The following is a 20643-nucleotide window of genomic DNA, read 5'->3' on the forward strand; positions in this document are numbered from 1 at the left end:
TGAGTTAGAAAAGAGGAAAAAAACAACTCTTTATGGGACAAGGAAAGTTAAGGAATAATTAGGAGTTTGTGAAAAGATGGGCTTATTACAATCCATGATAATTTCCTGACAACATCCTAATTTGTATATAAAACATCCCTAGAATTTTCTTTCATAAACATTCACCATCTTTGCATCATGACTGTATTTCTTTAACTTGTTATAAAATAACTAGTTCATCTAAACTCCTGTGTTTTTGAATTGTGATAAAATCATTTTCTCAAAGCAATAATGGTATTTTCATTTCCATCCTATATGTAATGCATGCTCATTACTATTACAAGCTGAAAAATAATTTGCAATTTTTGTATATGTGTTGCACAATTTCTTGGTAACATTTCAGTGCACTCATTTATATGACTGGATAGTATTCTTTTAAAACTATAGTAATTAGAATAGGCATCTAATTAAACCATAAACTATATTGGTTTATGAATGTTAAATAATGAGAAAGGACAAGTCTGAAACTAATTGTTTTTCAGGATAAAAATATATTTTTGAGGAAAATTTCATGCAAAACAACTTTGTTGTGCTCTAAGCTGTAAATTAAATCTTGTCACCAACAAGAATGTCATAGACTATTGATTTCCTTAGCCATTAATTCACTCAAAGCATTTTCTTATTCTCTACAGCATTTAGCTGCTCGAATTTACTTATCAAGCTAAGGATAATCAGCTTCCTTTCCCCTTTCACTAAACAAATCAACAGAGTAATTTTCCCTAATCATTTACTATTGTATTTCAGGGAAATACATCTCATAGAACCCTGGCTGGTCCTTTCACAAACACACACACACACATACACACAATGTGATACAATCCTTATTTTAGTTTCATAAGTGGTAACTGAAAATATGGTGGAACCATTGTTTTATATACAATGACACATAATTTTTGTGATTTTTTTCCTTGTTGGCCGGTGTATGTCTCCTGTGTATTTGGCAGGAGTAATGGTTGAAAGAGCTGAAGTACGTTAAGTTGTCCTTCATGTCTAAATGTTGAATTTGATATCAAGTTCAATATTGATTTTGATTAATATCAAATTCAACTTTTATGATAAAGAAAACAAAACCTATACCCAACTGTCAGTTCAGTTGCTCCATCATGTCCAACTCTTTGCAATCCCATGGACTGCAGCATACCAGGCTTTCCTGTCCATCAACAACTCGCTGAGCTTGCTCAAGCTCATGTCCATTGAGTCCATTGATGCCATCCAGCCATCTCATCCTCTGCCATCCCATTTTCCTCCTGCCTTCAATCTTTCCCAGCATCAGGGTCTTTTCCGAGTCAGTTCTTCACATAAGGTGGCCAAAGTATTGGAGTTTCAGCTTCAGCATCAGTCCCTTTCAATGAATATTTGGGACTGATTTCCTTTAGGATTGACTGGTTTGATGATCTTGCAGTCCAAGGGACTCTCAAGGGTCTTCTCCAGCTATAGAAATCTAAATATTCTATTGAGATTTTGGTATTCATTCTTCTTTGACCTTTGTCTGAATACTGTGAGCCCATTGCTCTTCTTCATTCTAACTAAACTCATCCATGGGCCAATTTTTAACTATAACGTCAAGGAGACACCCATTAGTCTAGATTATCTACTCTAGAGCCTCTTTGAATCTCAGCCATGTAATATTGTAATGGCTAATAATGGAAGCAACAATGAAACCATCTTTTATACATGAGCTATATTTATATTTCTCCATAAGCTATATGTAAACTTGGAAAAATATTTCCATATGTTATTATCTTGTTTTAACCATGAAATACTTTGACATTGGTAGGGAAGGCAATATTCTTCCTGACATGTCATCTATGTAGATTCCTTAATAGTGCTTCAAGCCTAACATTGACAAAGTGACCCCATATGACTCCCCACTATTCATTTGGATCAGAGGAATCCAGACTAGACAACTCTGTTGCTACTCTATGCTCTTCCTTTCACCTGTTCTGTTAGAATATACTATTCTTTGTTTGATATAGCTCATCGATTTGTAGCCTCTCTACTTCCACATCCCTTTGTTTTCAATCTTCATCATTGCACAGTTAACTCATTCTAACAACCTTCTGGTTGTTTCCTTGATTCTAGAATTTTATCTCTTTATACTGCATATTAAAACCAACCTATTGTCAGATGTGTGATCTCCAAAGAAGATTTAGCTTCCAGACCAGGGACCAGGCTTGAGCATGTGAACTACAAATTGGCACTTACCAAGAGCATTGCCAATGACTGAGCAACAAAGGCATTTGCCATCTGCCTCTATGGAGATTGAACCCCATGCTGCTATAGTGGTTGACAACAACCCCTGAGGGAGTTCAGGGTGGACTGAGGCAGTCTGTGCTCAGGGACAGGTGGGACAGGTCTTTAGATAGTTGGATGTTTTTAGGAGCAGATTTTATTATCTCAATCCTTGCATCTCCTCATGTCTAGAGAAGCACTAAATCCCTTCATGGTAACATCAGATCCTCATGACTAAGAAAAAGCCTTTTGTAAAATGAGCGCTTCATGGTATTGAACTCCTCCTTCACCAAAACCTTATTTATTGTCTTTCCCCCACTGCAGTCTTTGGAGCAGTCTCTCAGAGCTATCTGAGATGCTGCCTCTCGGGCTGCAGTCCTCATTTTGCTCCAAATAAAACTTAAACTCACAACTCTCAAGTTGTACATCTTTTTTTAGTCAACAGTTATGGCAGCTGATGATGTGACCCAGAGTGGACTTCCTTCCTTTGACTGGACTCCACGAGGAATCAGAGTTTTGGTACCAGTAGGAGTACTGGTACCAGTACTCCTCGGGGAGTACAGACGAATTTGGGTATGTTTCTCCTGGTTCTTGAATCTCCCATATTGGTTAAGATTCTGAGTTTTATTTGGCAGTGGAGCAGGTTACCTGCTCCCTCCTAGTAGGAAAGATACTAGGGGGGGCCTGGGTGAAACATCCAGGGCATACCCACTCATGGTCTAGACACTGAGTAGGGCTTGGTTCAAAGATACTGAGGAATTCCCACCCAGTCAAAAGATGCTAGGTGGGGGGCTGGCTGAAAGATGCCAGGAGAATTGCCCACCTGGTGGAAAGGTACTGGGTAGGGAGGCTCGATTGGGAAAAAAATTGAGGAATACCTGGGGCTTGGCTAAAAAATGCTGAGGTCGCACCATTGTAAGGGACTGAATGATCCTGGTTGAGTGGTTAAGAGGCTGATCTGACACTTTTCCTCAACTTGACTGTTTTTATAGAATTTGTCAGGATAAAAGTGAGGAAAATACATGAGAGCTTTGCTCTGAAGAAAAGGGACAAGACTCCCCCCGGCCGGTTTCGGTTTTCTCAGGTCACTGAGAAATTTATGGGAGTGGTGGAGGCCTAGTCCTCATACCGTGCAGTGGTCCCATAGGGAAACCCACTCATTAATTAAAATATTTGCTTGTCTGGGGGTCGCACATACGAACTGTCCATTCGGTGACCTGAGTAGCCACAATGGTCTTAGATTGCCAGAGGCAGAATCTGAGACACGTAAGATGAGCTGAAACAACTCTGGGGTGACTCCTGGAGGAGGTAAGCTCACAAGCAGCACATGGACCCACTACACAAGTTCATTAGTGATTTTTATCCCTGACAAATCCAGCTTAAAATGGGAAACAGAATCTCTCAACAGAAATAAAGCGGTGTCAGAAAGCTAGCCTCTGACTAATACTCTAGCCAGATTCATGTACAATACATACAGAGTTCATACTTGCAAGTACCTAATTAATTGGAGAAATTATACTAAAAGAGATCTCAGCCTAAAATGGCCAAATTTGGGTTCTTTTTATATTCTAAAATTGATATTTTTATGTACACAATTAGAAAAGGCCAGCCGTGCTTTGGTATCTAGAAGCTTCTAAAACAAGAAATGATAGAGTAACTTCTTTGCAGAAAATCAACAAGAAATAGCTTGAAACTATCAGAACTAAAAAGGCTGACCTTGCCAGGTTGCAGGTCTAGTGGAACTGGGAAGTCGTGTTTGGCATTTATGCCATTTGACTTTTGATTTTTGGGCATCACTTTACCATCTTTTGGGGGCAACTCTTGCCATTTGGCTTTTGATTTCTGGGCATTTCTTTGCCTTTTGTTTCATTTGGAGTGTAACTCCTGGCTGGTGAAGTTCTGGTTCGGTTTGTTGGTTTGGTTTGAGTGCACAGATATCTGGTACAAACTGTTTGAGCTAATATGTGAATTGCTCACTCTAAGGTTGCACACCCCATCTGGGAACCCCTTGGGAAATTTTTTTAAATGACTGGTCAATCTATAGCTATGATCTAATGACAATAAAAATGGCCTAAAAATATTAGATCTTTATTGACATAGGATAGGAAAATGGACTGAAGTTTCCTTAAGTCCAGGACTTCTTCCTGTAATCAACAGCCAGTGGCTGATCAAACTAAGACCCCTACTTCCCCAGAGGGACAATCCCTGCTGGGACCAATCTGCCCTTGTTATCAGGGCCAAGTTGAGCACTATCTGGTCTAAATTTTGGCTATAAAACTATGGTCACACACACACACACACAAATACAATTTTGACAATGTGGTCACAATATTCTAGACTCCAGAGGAAGCTTGAAAAAAAAATTATCTCTTTAAGAATTCGTGCCCTGAGACAATAACTCCTTCTATACCTTTAGACCAGAGCTCTCTGGATCACTTATCTAGACCATATCTAATTCCTGAAACCAAAAGCAACAAAAAAGGGAAACAAAGCCTTTTAAAATCTTACTCCAACCATTTTTTAATCATAACTAAGTTTGGATCTTAGGATCTCTTGTGTCTATTTGTATGTATATATGTCTCAGTGTATGTCTTTGTTTTTTTTGATAATATTGCTGATTGCTGAGATCAGTTTGTAAATGAGCTCTAATATAACTGGCCTTAAAAAAAAAAGTAAGCGCTTTCAAATCAAATACTTCTAAATACAAGAGAAATTAACTTAAAGGAATTTCAGGTTCATGTGAAATGGGAAATATTCAGTGTTAAATACTTGATATTAATGTTTGTTTGTTGATCTAAATAATGTAGACATGTCTAAGAGTACTTAACATTAAGCAGAATATTTTCATTGTACCTAGGTTCAATATAAGTTAAATATTATTATATCTGTTACAAGTTTGTCAGCAAGGAAATTACCTCGAGTGAAGAGGTTATTTCTGTCCTCTTTTGTGCCCATCTTTGCATGGAATATTCCGCTGGTATCTCTAATTTTCTTGAAGAGATCTATAGTCTTTTCGATCCTATTGTTTTCCTCTATTTCTTTTCACTGATCACCGAGGAAGGCTTCTTATCGCTCCCTGCTATGTGGAACTCTGCATTCAAATGGGTATGTTTTTTCTTTTCTCCTTTGCCTTTAGCTTCTCTTCTTTTCTGTTATTTGTAAGGCCTCCTTAGACAGCCATTTTGCCTTTTTGCATTTCTTTTTCTTGGGGATGTTCTTGATCACTTCCTCCTCTACAATGTCACAAACCTCCATCCATAGTTCTTAAGGCACTCTGTCTATCAGATCTAATTTTTTGAATCTATTTGTCACTTCCACCGTGTAATTGTAAGGGATTTGATTTAGGTCATACCTGAACGGTCTAGTGGTTTTCCCTACTTTCTTCAATTTAAGTCTGAATTTTTAGTATAATAATTTTGACAATGTTGATTCTTCCTATCTAATAACATGTTGTTATAACAGTTGTGTCTTGGATGTCCTGACACAAATTTGGCAATCTCTTCTCTAAAGACATTTAATAATCAACAATTTTATCTGTAGATTTTCTGACTTTCATTATTCCTTCCTGTTCTATGAATGCTTTTCACATCTCTATAATTTAGCCTGAAACAGATTTGTCTAGTAGACAAATTATTAAGATTAAGTATTATTAAGATTATTTTAAATTATTATATTAAAATTATTATTATTAAATTTAATTATATGATCTTAATTATTATTAAGATTAATATTCTGTCCAGAGAGGCAAGACAAAATGTATTCTATTCTGATGACTCTCTTTCTCATGACCTTAATTATCTCTCAAATATTCCTTTCATACAAACTTCAACAAATTAGAGACAGCATGAGATAGGGCTTTGCCTATGTTTAGGTGGTTAGTAATGCAAATCTGACTCTTTCTGGTTATGTAACCCAAATTTGGTGGGTTATGGTGTAAAGTGAGGGACTCCCAGCTTTGTGAGTTACCTTTTACCTGTAGAGGGGATGTGTTGCAGGAGGCAATGGTGGGTCTTTCTTCAACCACACCGACTTCTAGGAGTATCTTGAAAAGAAAGAGCAGGTGAATTCTACTTTTACTGCTTGTTCCAGATTGTTCTTTGTTTTCACCCTGAGTTTTATATATTTCCTTATGTGTTTACCACTTTCAAAAGAAGGTGATGAATGTCACTCTTTTTGCAAAGAAAAGTTAGAGCTGTTTGTTCCCAAATGATTTCTACCCCTCTCCCCTGGTCCCAGTTGATACTCATAGTGGGTTGAACTTACATAAGCAATACTGTATGTTTACTGAATGTGATATACCCACATGCTTTAAAGATGAAGCAAATTTCCCTTGTGCTATCTGAAACTTTATATTGTACAGAAAAGTCCTGTAGATAATTAATGCAATTAACTGTGGATGTAATTGACTGTTTTTGAAAGCAATTATTCACTTAACTGTCATATAAGAACAGAAAAGACAAAATACATACAAATTAGAGAGCTGTCATTGTGGTTATTTGAGGTTATTGCAGAGAAATCTTCTCTATGTTGGACATTTAACAAGACCCTGAATCAACATGGGCAAATTAGAGCTGACTATTTTGAAACTTTAAAAAATATACTACTTTTGGTTTCCTCAACCAAGTTTGTTTAAACTTTGAGAGAAGCTTAATATTAGGCAAGTCTAAAGATGTTAGACAACCCTAAGCAATGTTAAAAACAAATTGTTTTTTTAATGTCGTGTTCATTGGGATTACTTCCAGACAATTAGGAATTTAGAGAATTTCACTCCTACTTTAAACTATAGAAATAAAAAATTTAAATATACAAATATTTATAGCTTAAAGAAAATTAACTTCAGTAACAAGTTGCTAAGTATACAAAGAATTTACCATTATTCAAAGTTCAAAGACTCTGATTTTTATAGGCTGCAGAAACAAATCAATGGCGAAGAAATCCGTGATGGGTATTAACTATGACAGATGGTCATATGCTGAAGTTAATACTCACCATTCCCATGCTTGGAAAGTTCCTTTCCTTTAGAATTAGTTTCTAAACTGTGACTCATAAGTAACTTACTGGAAAAAATAAAGTCTGGTAAAGTTCATTAAGGAAATGAAAGAACAATACATCTGATTATTTTTGACATATGGTATACACTTTAGATGATCTCCAAACAAAATAATTATGTATGCTGTGATAAAGGAGTATTAAAACAAAGCCAATTAGTATATTCCACAGAGACTTGTATTATAACTAAGTCATTGGGGCAAATAAGTCAAAGTTCTATATCAAGACCTTTAGCAAAGTCCCCTAAGTATGCTTCAGAGAGAGTGTGCTGAAGACCCAGCTTCACCAGTGAAAGGCCAATAAAACTAGCGATAGTGATAGGCCATAAGTACTTTTTTTTTTTTTTTTTGCAGGTGTTAAGTCATGTTTTACACAATGACAAGCTTTGTGCAGCATTACTTATTCCTTTTTCATGGTGATCCACATAACCTTACATAAAATAGTGCTATTATAAAGGAAGAATCAATCACAAAGGGTGTTAGGAGCATGAAGGGATTGTTAGAGTTTCCCATTCATTCAGTCATGTATATAACAGACATTTTTCAGATCTGCCGTGGTTAGAAATGTTGTTAGAAATCAATATATCATAATATTTCCTCAAGGCTCTTATAGTCCAGTATAGTGATGGAATCAAATAAATACACCAGTATTTTAGTTTCTGGCAAAAAGTATATTTAGAGGATATTCTAATAGCATATAAGGGATGGAGAGGCCATTTTTTTTCTGCAAGAGATAGCAAAGCCCTTATAGAGAGGTGACAAGAAATACGTGAATTAATTAAACAATGATTTGTAGGTTGTCTCATATTTTCTGCACTGCAGACACAACGAAAAAGCAAGATACAATCTTTGTCTTCAAGGATCTTATAGAATTTTGGAAAATGGATAGTTAGCAGACAAGGGGGATAAAAGTGGAAATACAGAGGTTTTGAGTATATTTGGATATATTAGTCAATGTGCCTTCCACACCTTTCTGTCACTTTGAGATTAAACTTCTAGGGCTCCTCTTATCCTGCCCCCCAGGAAATGATGCTCAGTGTGTTTTCTTTTTCTGGTTCATTTTAGTTTTGTTTTCCTTGCATGCTCTGACCATCAGTCTCAGGTTCAGCCCAAGTAGTAATGAGTTGAACTAGATTTGCAATTCACTGACAAACAGCAGATAACCAGTAGGCAATGGGCTCTGGAGCAGAGGTGACTTTGTATAAAGCTGTGCATTGTGGGCAGAATGTTTCATGTAACAAGACGAGCTGAGGAGAGAAGGCATGTCAAGAATTTGACTCAGGGAGCTGACTCAGGGAGGCAGATATTAGAGACCATGCCATAAAAGAACAACTTAATTATTTTTCATTCAGAGTTTCACTCCCTGTGATCTGATTTGTACTTATACATCAGAATCTGTGAGCTGTTCATACCTTTATCATTAGTATCTCCTTCCATTGGCTTTAAATGTTTCGGGTGGGTTTCTATTGCTTTTATTGAAAAGTAGCAGGGAATGTTGGTGAATCTCTAGATAGTTTTTTGAGGGTGAAAAGTAGAAAACAGAGTCCTGAAAGAAAGACACGGCCATAACTAACAGTTTTGTGTGCTGTGATTAGGAAGTTTGGATTTATGTTATGAAAATGAAAATCACTGTAGGCTTCCAAGCAAAGTGGCATGATCATTATATAATGGTCACTTGGGTGCTTTTTAGGAGTCATAAATGGCGGTAGAGGATGACATTGATGAAAGGGATAGTAAAAGTCTGTAGTAAGGCAGAAGCTGTAGGAATATAAGGAAGATATTTAAGACATATCAGTATTGTGGAGCTTACATGACTTGCACACTGATCTCATGAAAGGAGTGAAAGATTAATGACAAATGAATCAAATGAATTAATGACAAATGAATTTCCTTTACCAATACAGGAAATCAGGGAAGTAGTGTTGTATTTGACAGAAGAAAAATGAGTGTAGCTGACGAGATATTAATATTGGGATGTTCCTTCACTGAGGATTCAGTCAAGGAAACAAAGTGCAGTAAAATAATTTGTGTTTTCAAATGTCTTAGAGTTTCAGTGAAGAGAAGAATTCAACGCAGGAGTTAAGGAGGAAAAGCACAAATGGATGATAAACACTTCCTAAGATTATTGTTATTCAATTACACCTGCTATTATTATATGGGCTTTCAAGGTGGCACAATGATAAAGAATTTGCTTGCCAATGCAGGAGATGTAAGGGACTTGGGTCCCTGGGTTTGGAAGATTCCCCTGGACATCCCCTGGCAACCCACACCAGTCTTCTTGCCTGGGAAATTCCATGGACAGAGGAGTCTGGTGGGTTGTAGAATCAAACATGACTGAGCGACTGAGTACACACACACACTTATCCATTTTGTCCTTTTAAAACTGTAATGGCTGTCATTTGGAGACTTGATGTCAGGAGCTGGATAACAAATTCACATGTGTACTGTTTGATTTTTCCTAGTAATCATCCTCTAAGGCAACTATTAATATCATAATTTTGCAGTTGCAGTAGCGTGGCTACACAAAGTCTAACATGCCCAAGGTGATAGTAATATATAGTAAATATTCAAGCCATTTTGAATATTTGAATATTCAAAGAAGGCAGCATCTGTCTGATTCCATAGCTTGTGCAATGAACAATGTGCTGCATGTTGCGTTCCAAACACCAGATGAGCTGAAGAAGGCACAACTGTCCATAACATTCACGATGAGCATTTGTCATTTGAACATTTCAATTCTCATAGGAGACAAGCTTTCCTGTGGGCTGGGGGAGAGTGAGGAGGGTGAAAAGTGAGAAGGTTCCATGGGAGAAAAGCAGGTTCAAGATCAGAAAATGAAATGGTATTTTCCTCCTCTTTAGCCTCTAAGATTTTAACCACTGAACTTTAGAGTTAGCCTAAGACACATGTGAGCAGAGGAGCTGTGGTGGCTGATACTACCCCACAGCATCACACTGGACAGGTTGGGGGAGAGATTTTTGTATGAGATGCTCTTTAGTTCTGTAGGAGAATTATTTATTTCTGACAGTTGAGATCATAGGACACAAACTTGAGACCTGATTTGTATTTGTACTTTAAGTGTAAGACCAATCTTTCTATGTTGCAAAGAGGAGAAAAGTCACTTTTTATTAAATATTCTACAGAGCATGCCTTCAATTGTTAATGTTAATATCATCCTGGGATATCTTTGCAAATGCCATCTCTTAGCTTGTTCTGCAAATGTAAAGGTTAGAAACGGTTTCAGGAAGCATGGTCACATGTTTTAAATAACTTTTTTCCTTTAAGCAGCATACATTTATGTACATAATTCATTGTTTTGCATTAAGGAATACTAGAAGAAAATGGCAGAAATCTAATATTTGTGAGGAGGCAGAAACCAATGTCTTTTTAGATAGGATACTGTCTGATGCTTAGGTGGTCTTCTTGGGGGTACATATGCATGCTAAGTCACTCAGTCATGGCTGACTCTTTGCGACCCTGTAGTCCACTGGGCTCCTCTGTCCATGGGATTCTCCAGGCAAGAATACTGGAGTGGGTTGCCATGCCTTCCTCCAGGGCATCTGCCTGACCAAGGGATTGAATCTATGTCTCTTATGTCTCCTGCATTAGCAGGCAGGTTCTTTACAACTAGCACCACTGGGGAAGCCCTTTTTTGGGGTTAGAAAAGAGAGAATCTGGTATTGAACTGTCAAATAATGTAACTCTTTAAATAGTTGTATGTGGCTTTCTGGATTTAAATTAATTAAAATTAACTGCAGTAAGAAATTTATTTTCTTACTCATAGTAGTAATTAAAGAAACAGAACAGATTAAAATGGTATCAAGGATGAGAGAGTAGCTGCTCTGTCAAAATATATTGCTTAATTAGCCCTTTTATGTATGTGAGATTATGGGTCAAATATATGTTACCTAGTTTTAGACAAACTTCTGCATTCCTTTGTTTCTAATTATTTTTTAACAATTACAAATATGTCTCTGTATTGAATATTTTCTTCTTTTACTGAAGACAACATTTTTAAACAATGAAAGAACTGTAACCATTCATCCATTTATGCAGCCATCTATCTGTCATGTATGTTCCTATAAAGATTTTGGTTTCATAAACATACCAAAAAGTAAGCAATAATGGTAATATACCACTTTCTATCTATTATTTGAATACTGTTAGTTGAGTTGAGTCCTCTATTATACCACAGGAGATGTATCTCTGTAATCGTTATAGATACAGAGATCAAACAATCTAGCAACTTCAATGTCTATGATAATACATATAAAAATAGCTATTTATAAAACATTTTCTTATACATGTTTACAGATATTCTTTCCTAATTTAGTCTTTGTTATATACACTTGTTCATTTCTTTTTCATACATATATATGAAAACATGACATTGTAAAATTAATTTCTTAAAATTAATTTTAATTGGAGGATAATAGCTTTACAATATTGTGATGGTTTCTGCCACACATCAACATTAATTGGCCAAAGACCCTGATGCTGGGAGGGATTGGGGGCAGGAGGAGAAGGGGACGACAGAGGATGAGATGGCTGGATGGCATCACTGACTCGATGGACATGAGTTTGAGTGAACTCCGGGATGAACTTGGTGATGGACAGGGAGGCCTGGCGTGCTGCAATTCATGGGGTCACAAAGAGTCAGACACGACTGAGCAACTGAACTGAACTGATACGTATGTTTATCCCATCCTGAACCCTGCTCTCACCTCCCTCCCCACCCTATCCCTCTAGGCTGTAATTTTAGTAACAGTAACATTAACTGAGAAATTGCTAGATCCTTGGTCCTTTCACTAGATCCAATAAGAGAAAATTATTGGCCTTAATATAAACTCAAAACTAATTTCCCAAAATGAAATAATTTGTCTTATTCAACACTTTTAGACATAATGGATTCTTACCCACTGTGTGTCTGTGTAAAAAAGTTCAGAATGTGTTGTTAAAACCACCATCCTGCTCCTGATGTTACTTCAGGTTCTCGCACTGCTTTCCAGGTATCCTTCTTTGTTGTTGTTCAGTCACTAAGTTGTCTCCAACTCTCTGTGACCCCATGAGCTGCAGCACGTCAGGTTCCTCTGTTCTCCACTATGTCCTGGAGTTTGCACAAATTCATATCCATTGAATCAGTAATGCTCTCTGATCCTCTGCTGCCCTCTTCTCCATTTCCCTTCACTCTTTCCGAGCATGAGGGACTTTTGCAGTGAGTTGACTCCTCACCTCAGGTGACCAAAATATTGGCGTTTCAGCTTCAATATCAATCCTTCCAATGAATATTCAGAGTTGATTTCCTTTAGGAACGACTACTTTGATCTCTTTGCAGTCTGAGGGATTCGGAAGAGTATTCTCCAGCACCACAATTTGAACAGGTTAATTCTATGGCGCACAGCCTTCTTTATGATCCAACTCTCATATCCATACATGACTACTGGAAAAACCATAGCTTTGACTACAGGGACCTTTGTCTGCAAAGTGATTGCAGATCTCTGCTTTTTAATATGGTGTCAAGGTTTTTCATAGCAGTTCTTCCAAGGAGAAAGTGTCTTAATTTTATGGCTGCAGTCTCTGCAGTGATTTTGGAGCTCAGGAAAATAAAATTTGTCATTACTTCCATTTTTTTCCCATCTGTTTGACATGAAAAGATGAGACCGAATGCCATGATCTTAGTATTTTGAATGTTGAGTTTTAAGTTAGCTTTTTCACTTTCCTCTTTCACCCTTCTCTAGAGACTCTTTAGTTCTTCTTTGATTTCTGCCATTAGAGTGATCATTTGCATATCTGAGATTATTGATATTTCTCCCAGACATCTTGAGTCCAGCTTACGGTTCATCCACCCGGTGTTTCACATGATGTACTCTGCATAAAAGTTAAATAAGCAGGGTGACAATATACAGTCTTGCTGTCCTCCTTTCCCAATGTTGAACCAGTCTGTTATTCCATGTCCACTTCTAACTGTTGCTTTTTGATCTGCATACAGTTTTCCCAGGAGACAGGTAAGGTCGCCTGGTATTCCCATGTCTTTAAGAATTTGTCACAGTTTGTTGACATCCACACATCTCATCCTCTGTCATCCCCTTCTTCTGCCTTCAATCTTTCCCAGCATGAGGGTCTTTTCCAATGAGTCAGTTCTTCGCATCAGTTGGCCAAAGTATTGGAGTTTCAGCTTCAGCATTAGTCCTTCCAATGAATATTAGGACTGATTTCCTTTAGGATGAACTGTTTGGATCTCCTTGCAGTCCAAGGGACTCTCAAGAGTCTTCTCCAACACCACAGTTCAAAAGCATCAATTCTTCGGCACTCAGCTTTCTTTATAGGTCAACTGTCACATTCCTACATGACTACTGGAAAAACCATAGCTTTGACTAGATGGACCTTTGTTGGCAAAGCAATGTCTTTGTTTTTAAATATGCTCTCTGGGTTGGTTGTAGCTCTTCTTCCAAGGAGCAAGCATCTTTTAATTTCATGGCTGAAGTCACCATCTGCAGTGATTTTGGAGGCCATGGATCTATTTGCCATGAAGTGATGGGACTGGATGCCATGATCTTAGTTTTCTGAATGTTGCATCTTAATTTAAGTTGGGTATTATATCAGTGAGGTAAAACAGATTTTAAAATACAGGTTTTCTATTATAATTGTCACTTAGTTCCTTTTTAGAACAATAGAAAATCTATTGTTTGAAATTGGGAATCTTGTTGAATTGGTTCCAACTCAAAGATCATCTATAAGATGATAGAATACGAAGCATGTGCCTTTCTAAGAGCAAATACATATAGATTTATAAATAATTAAAGACTTTTTCTTATGATTAATCTTTGTTGAAAGTCAACACTAATATGGAGAAGGTGATGGCACCCCACTCCAGTACTCTTGCCTGTCAAATCCCACAGGCGGAGGAGCCTGGTAGGCTGTAGTCCGTGGGGTCGCTAAGGGTCAGACATGACAGAGCGACTTCCCTTTCACTTTTCACTTTCATGCATTGGAGAAGGAAATGGCAACCCACTCCAGTGTTCTTGTCTGGAAAATCCCAGGGATGGCGGAGCCTGGTGCACTGCCGTCTATGGGGTCACACAGTCGGACATGACTGAAGTGACTTAGCAGCAGCAGCAACACTAATATTGCTAAGCATGTAGACTTTTATTTTCTTGGAAAATAATTTTACCCTTGACATAGGAGAATAGGCATTTACTGGCATTTTTTAGACTTTTTATTTTGCATGTTAGGTAACTTGACCCCTTGTTGATGCAAGTGGAGGAGGCCCACAAAAGCCCCTTTTACTAGATCATACTAGTAATCTATTCATAGGTGCTCAGTCCAAATTATACACTTGGGCTAAACAAGGAAGTTGTGCATACATACACATATGTATATACACACACACACACAAGGTTATATATGTATATATAGTTTAAGCCCCCTATATATCAAAATATGTCTTGATAAGAATTATAGATATAGATAGCAAATGAATTATCAAGTTATATATATAAATCATATAAATTTACTGAATTTTTATAATAAATTTACTATTATTTAAATTTAATTATAACATTATAATGAGGGTGTATACATACACACACACACACAGAAAGATAGATAAAGAATCAGCCTCTTTGTGTAACTGCATTCTTAATAATCTCAGGAGCTTTAAAGAGACATTGTATATCAGATAGTATGATGTGTGGGAGAAGCCAGTCTGTAGAAAGAAATACAACAGAAAAAGATATGCAGAGAAGCAGAAGAGTGTTTCTGTGTCTTCAGCAGTATTTAGATCCACGTTTATGTAATCCTGAGGCTCTGCTACTTCTTTCACACCTCATAGTCATTAGATTCTGAGAGATAGCCCTACCGCCTTCAGACAAATGTTCTCTTTTTGTGTAAGACCTCTCTGCATAAAATCAGAGTCCTATGTAAACTATTTGGGAAGAAAACCATTGCTTGAAGGACAAATAACCAGTTATTAGAACACAGCTGCAAAATAATAAAATGCATTTTGAGTTTATGGAGAAAGGCTGTATGTTTTTGTCTTTGCATGATATTTAAATATATTTGAGCTCTGTTATAGTGTATTTTTTGGAGAAGACTCTTGAGAGTCCCTTGGACTGCAAGGAGATCCAACCAGTCCATTCTAAAGGAGATCAGCCCTGGGTGTTCTTTGGAAGGAATGATGCTAAAACTGAAACTCCAGTACTTTGGCCACCTCATGCAAAGAGTTGACTCATTGGAAAAGACTCTGATGCTGGGAGGGATTGGGGGTGGGAGGAAAAGGGGACGACAGAGGATGAGATGGCTGGATGGCATCACCGACTCGATGGATGTGAGTCTGAGTGAACTCCGGGAGATGGTGATGGACAGGGAGGCCTGCTGTGCTGTGATTCATGGGGTCGCAAAGAGTCGGACATGACTGAGTGACTGGACTGAACTGAACTGACTGATAGTGTATTTCCATCGAAGATGCTTGTAACGGGCCACAGCAATACTGCTGGGGATCTAACTGGAAAATTCTGAAAGAGTTGGGAATACCAGACCACCTGACCTGCCTCTTGAGAAATCTGTATGCAGGCCAGGAAGCAAGTTAGAACTGGACATGGGACAACAGACTGGTTCCAAATAGAAAAAGGAGTACATCAAGGCTGTGTATTGTCACCCTGCTTATTTAACTTATATGCAGAGTACATCGTGAGAAACGCTGAACTGGAAGAAGCACAAAGTGTAATCAAGATTGCCGGGAGAAATATCAATAACCTCAGATATGCAGATGATACCACCCTTATGGCAGAAATTGAAGAGGAACTAAAAAGTGTCTTGATGAAAGTGAAAGAGAAGAGTGAAAAAGTTGGCTTAAAGCTCAACATTCAGAAAATGAAGATCATGGCATCTGGTCCCATCACTTCATGGCAAATAGATGGGGAAACAGTGGAAACAGTGTCAGACATTATTTTTTTGGGCTCCAAAATCACTGCAGATGGTGACTGCAGCCATGAAATTAAAAGACGCTTACTCCCTGGAAGGAAAGTTATGACCAACCTAAATAGCATATTCAAAAGCAGAGACACTACTTTGCCAACAAAGGTCCATCTAGTCAAGGCTATGGTTTTTCCTGTGGTCACGTATGGATGTGAGAGTTGGACTGTGAAGAAGGCTGAGTGCCGAAGAATTGATGCTTTTGAGCTGTGGTGTTGGAGAAGACTCTTGAGAGTCCCTTGGACTGCAAGCAGATCCAACCAGTCCATTCTGAAGGAGATCAGCCCTGGGTGTTCTTTGGAAGGAATGATGCTAAAGCTGAAACTCCAGTACTTTGGCCACCTCATGGGAAGAGTTGACTCATAGGAAAAGATTCTGATGCTGGGAGGGATTGGGGGCAGGGGGAGAAAGGGACGACAGAGGATGAGATGGCTGGATGGCATCACTGACTCGATGGATGTGAGTCTTAGTGAACTCCGGCAGTTGGTGATGGACAGGGAGGGCTGACGTGCTGCGATTCATGGGGTCTCAAAGAGTCGGACACGACTGAGAGACTGAACTGAACTGAATATTCCAATTATAACAATATTTTAAAATATCCCTACTGCCTACTGTTAAAGACACATCTGGAGGAGAAGGGGACAACAGAGGATGAGATGGTGGATGACATCACTGACTCAATAGTTTGAGTAAACTCCGGAGTTGGCAATGGACAGGGAGGCCTGGCATGCTGCGATCATGGGGTTGCAAAGAGTCGGACACAACTGAGCGACTGAACTGAACTGAACTGAGGCGCAGTAAAATCCATAATAGTGTCATTGCGGTCTGATTATGGGAATGGAGTCTTGTCCTATCACTGTAGTGAGGGGACTTATTGCTCTCTTTCTTCTTAATCTGCCTTTTTGTAAATATGAAAATAACATTTTGAAAAACTTACTTTGTCAGAGTTAGAACATAAAAGCTTTTAAGTTCGTCCACTAATGTTTGTTATGTATATGTAGCTATGTTAATAATAATATATATTATTTTTCACATTCTTTTCCCTTGTTTATTACAAACATTGTGTATAGTTCTCTGTTCTATATAGTAGGTCCCTGTTGGTTGTCTATTTTTATAGGTAGTAGTGTGTATATGTTAATCCAAAACCCCTAATTTATTCCTCTCCCCCTTTTCCTGTTAGTAACCACAGGTTTGTATGCCTATGGGTCTATTTCTGCCTGGTATATATTTAATTTGTATACTTTATTTTTAGGTTCTACATATAAGAAGTATCATATGAATATTTGTCTCTCTGTCTGGCTTACTTCACTTTGCCTTTTGATGATATTGTTAAAGGGTATTTTTTACATTTTAACCATGTAGGTAGGTTATATAGTGGTGTCCTATTGCAGTTTTAATTTGTATTTTCTTGATCAGTATCAATGTTGAGTGACCTTTAAGATGTTTATTGGTCATTTGGTTTTCTTCTTTTGTAAAGTGCCAGTTCAAATTTCTTGTTTACTAAAGAATTGACTTGTCTTTTCCTTTTTAACTAATAGGAGGTCTTTATTATTTCCTTAATGTGAGGCTCATTGTCAGTTATATTGTCAATGTTACACTCATTGTCAGTGTTGAATATATAATTATTCATTTTGACCTTGATGTTTATATTCTTTTTGTGTCTTTTTATAAAAAGAGTTACTAATACTAGTCTAAGTTATCTATAGTTTTCTTTGTGTTAGAGAATTTTTTCTTGTTCAACAAACCATCCTATGCTATGAAAACATGGTTGTTTTTGTCCTAGAATTTTTATTTTTTACCTTTCACATATATAGTATCCATTTGGAATTGATAATTGTGTATGTTGTGAAGTGGGGGTTATTTATTTATCTAACTAGTTAATTTACAAACTGCCGTTTATATGATAGAAAAGACTGTTTTTCACCCCTGCTCTACAATACCAGTTTTGTTAAAAATCAAGGGCCCATTCCTATGTGGGTCTATTTCCAAATTGTCTCTTCAGAGAACTGAAGAGACATTCGTCTCTTGGCCCATTCTTCTCTCCTTGTACCATCCTCGTACCACCATCTCTCATCATCTCTCCTTGTACCACCAGCTGCCTTAACTACTATTGTTATCATGCTTGGTATAGTAAGCGTTCTCACTTTGTTCTTGGCAATTTGAGGCCCTATTTATATCTATGTTAATATTAAAATCAGCTCCGTAATTTCATAAGAATTCTAGGATTTTACAGGGGTAACGTGAAATCAGTACATTAATTTGAAAAGACTTTCAAACAAAAGGCATGATATTTCCCTTTATTAAGATAGTCTTTAGTTTCTCCCAATAAAGTTTTGTATTTTTCTAGCGCAGGGCTTTTGTACATCTTTTATCAGATCTATTCTTCAGAATTGTGTGGGTTGTAAATGGTATTATTTTTAAGGATCTATTTGTAAAATTTTCTTGGTGATTAAATAGAGAAATAGAACTATTATAATAATTTTACATCTAGATATCCTCATAACTTCCTAATTCTAACACATTAGGTATAAGTAGATTTTGGATTGTCTACACATCCTCTTCAAATAATGACATTACTATGTGTTTTCTTATAACCCTAGCTTTACTTGTATAACACAAATTTGAATGCCACATTTTCAATATAATTTGGTTCAAAATACTGTGTAATTTCCCTTTTGATAGCTTTTTTCACTAATGCACTATTTAGTAGTGGATTGTGCGTGTGTGCTAAGTCACTTCAGTTGTGTCCGACTCTGTGACGCTATGGACCATAGCCTGGCAGGCTCCTTGGTCCATGGGATTCTCCAGGCAAGAACACAAGAGTGGATAGTGATGTCCTCCTCCATGGCGTAGACCTCCTGACCAAGGAATTGAACTCATGTCTCTTACATCTCCTGTGTTGGCAGGCTGATTGTTGACTACCAGAGCCACCTGAGAAGCCCAGTAGTGGACTCAGTTCAGTTTAGTTCAGTAGCTCAGTCATGTCTGAATCTTTGCGACCCCATGGACTGCAGCACACCAGGCTACCCTGCCCACCACCAACTCTCAAAGCTTGCTCAAACTAATGTCCACTGAGTCGGTGATGCCATCCAAGCATCTCATCCTCTGTCATGCCCTTCTCCTCCCACCTTCAATCTTTCCCAGCACTAGGGTCTTTTCCAATAAGTCAGTTCTTCAAATCAGGTAGCCAAAGATTTGGAGCTTCAGCTTCAGCATCAGTCCTTCCAATGAATATTCAGGACTGATTTCCTTTAGGATTGACTGGTTGGTTCTCCTTGCTGTCCAAGAGGGTCTCAAGAGTCTTCTCCAACACCACACTTCAAAAGAATCAATTCTTCGGCGCTCAGCTTTCTTTATAGTCCAACTCTCAAATCCACACAAAACTACTGGAAAAACCATAGCTTTGACTAGATGGACCTTTTTTTGGCAAAACAATGTCTCTACTTTTTAATATGCTGTCTAGGTTGGTCATAACTTTCCTTCCAAGGAGTAAATGTCTTTTAATTGCATGGCTGCAGTCACCATCTGCAGTGTTTTTGGAACCCAAAAAAATAAAGTCAGCCACTGTTTCCATTGTTTCCCCATCTATTTGTCATGAAGTGATGGGACTGGATGCCATAATTTTAATTTTCTGAATTTTGAATTTTAAACCAGCTTTTTCACTCTCCTCTTTCACTTTCATCAAGAGTCTCTTTAGTTTCTCTTCACTTTCTGTCATAAGGGTGGGGTCATCTGCATATGTGAGATTATTGATATTTCTCCCAGCAATCTGGATTCCAACTTGTCCTTTATCCAGCCCGGATTTCACTTGATGTACTTGTATATAAGTTAAATAAGCCGGATGACAATACACAGCCTTGAAGTACTCCTTTCCCAATTTGGAACCAGTCTGTTGTTCCATGTCCAGTTCTAACTGAGGCTTCTTGACACCTGAATACAGATTTCTCAGGAGACAGGTAAGGTGGTCTGGTATTCCACTATATATATATACCACTATTAAATAGTGGACTCAGTTTAGTTCAGTTCAGTTGCTCAGTCGCGTCCGACTCTTTGTGAGCCCATGAATCGTAGCACGCCAGGCCTCCCTGTCCATCACCAACTCCTGGAGTTCACTCAAACTCATGTCCATTGAGTCAGTGAGCCATCCAGCCATCTCATCCTCTGTCATCGCCTTCTCCTCCTGCCCACAATCCCTCCCAGCATCAGAGTCTTTTCCACTGAGTCAACTATTCTCATGAGGTGTCCAAAGTATTGTAGGTTCAGATTCAGCATTACTCCTTCCAATGAACACCCAGGACTGGTCTCCTTTAGGATGGACTGACTGGATCTCCTTGAGGTCCAAGGGACTCTC

At 37.9% G+C, this 20643-nt stretch overlaps 1 long non-coding RNA gene across 1 annotated transcript in view; it reads right to left on the minus strand.

Annotated features, from left to right (window-relative positions):
- Window positions 1–12567, minus strand: part of LOC129629683 (uncharacterized) — a 28610-nt gene extending 16043 nt beyond the window's left edge. Inside the window, exons 1-2 of the long non-coding RNA XR_008703310.1 lie at window positions 12236–12567; window positions 6238–6313 (exon numbers count right to left, since the gene is read on the minus strand). This is a non-coding gene — a long non-coding RNA (uncharacterized LOC129629683). The remainder of the gene's footprint in view (window positions 1–6237; window positions 6314–12235) is intronic.
- Between the last annotated feature and the right edge of the window lie 8076 nt (window positions 12568–20643).

The sequence above is a fragment of the Bubalus kerabau genome, chromosome 1, assembly GCF_029407905.1.
Source record: "Bubalus kerabau isolate K-KA32 ecotype Philippines breed swamp buffalo chromosome 1, PCC_UOA_SB_1v2, whole genome shotgun sequence".
Lineage (NCBI taxonomy): Eukaryota > Metazoa > Chordata > Mammalia > Artiodactyla > Bovidae > Bubalus > Bubalus kerabau.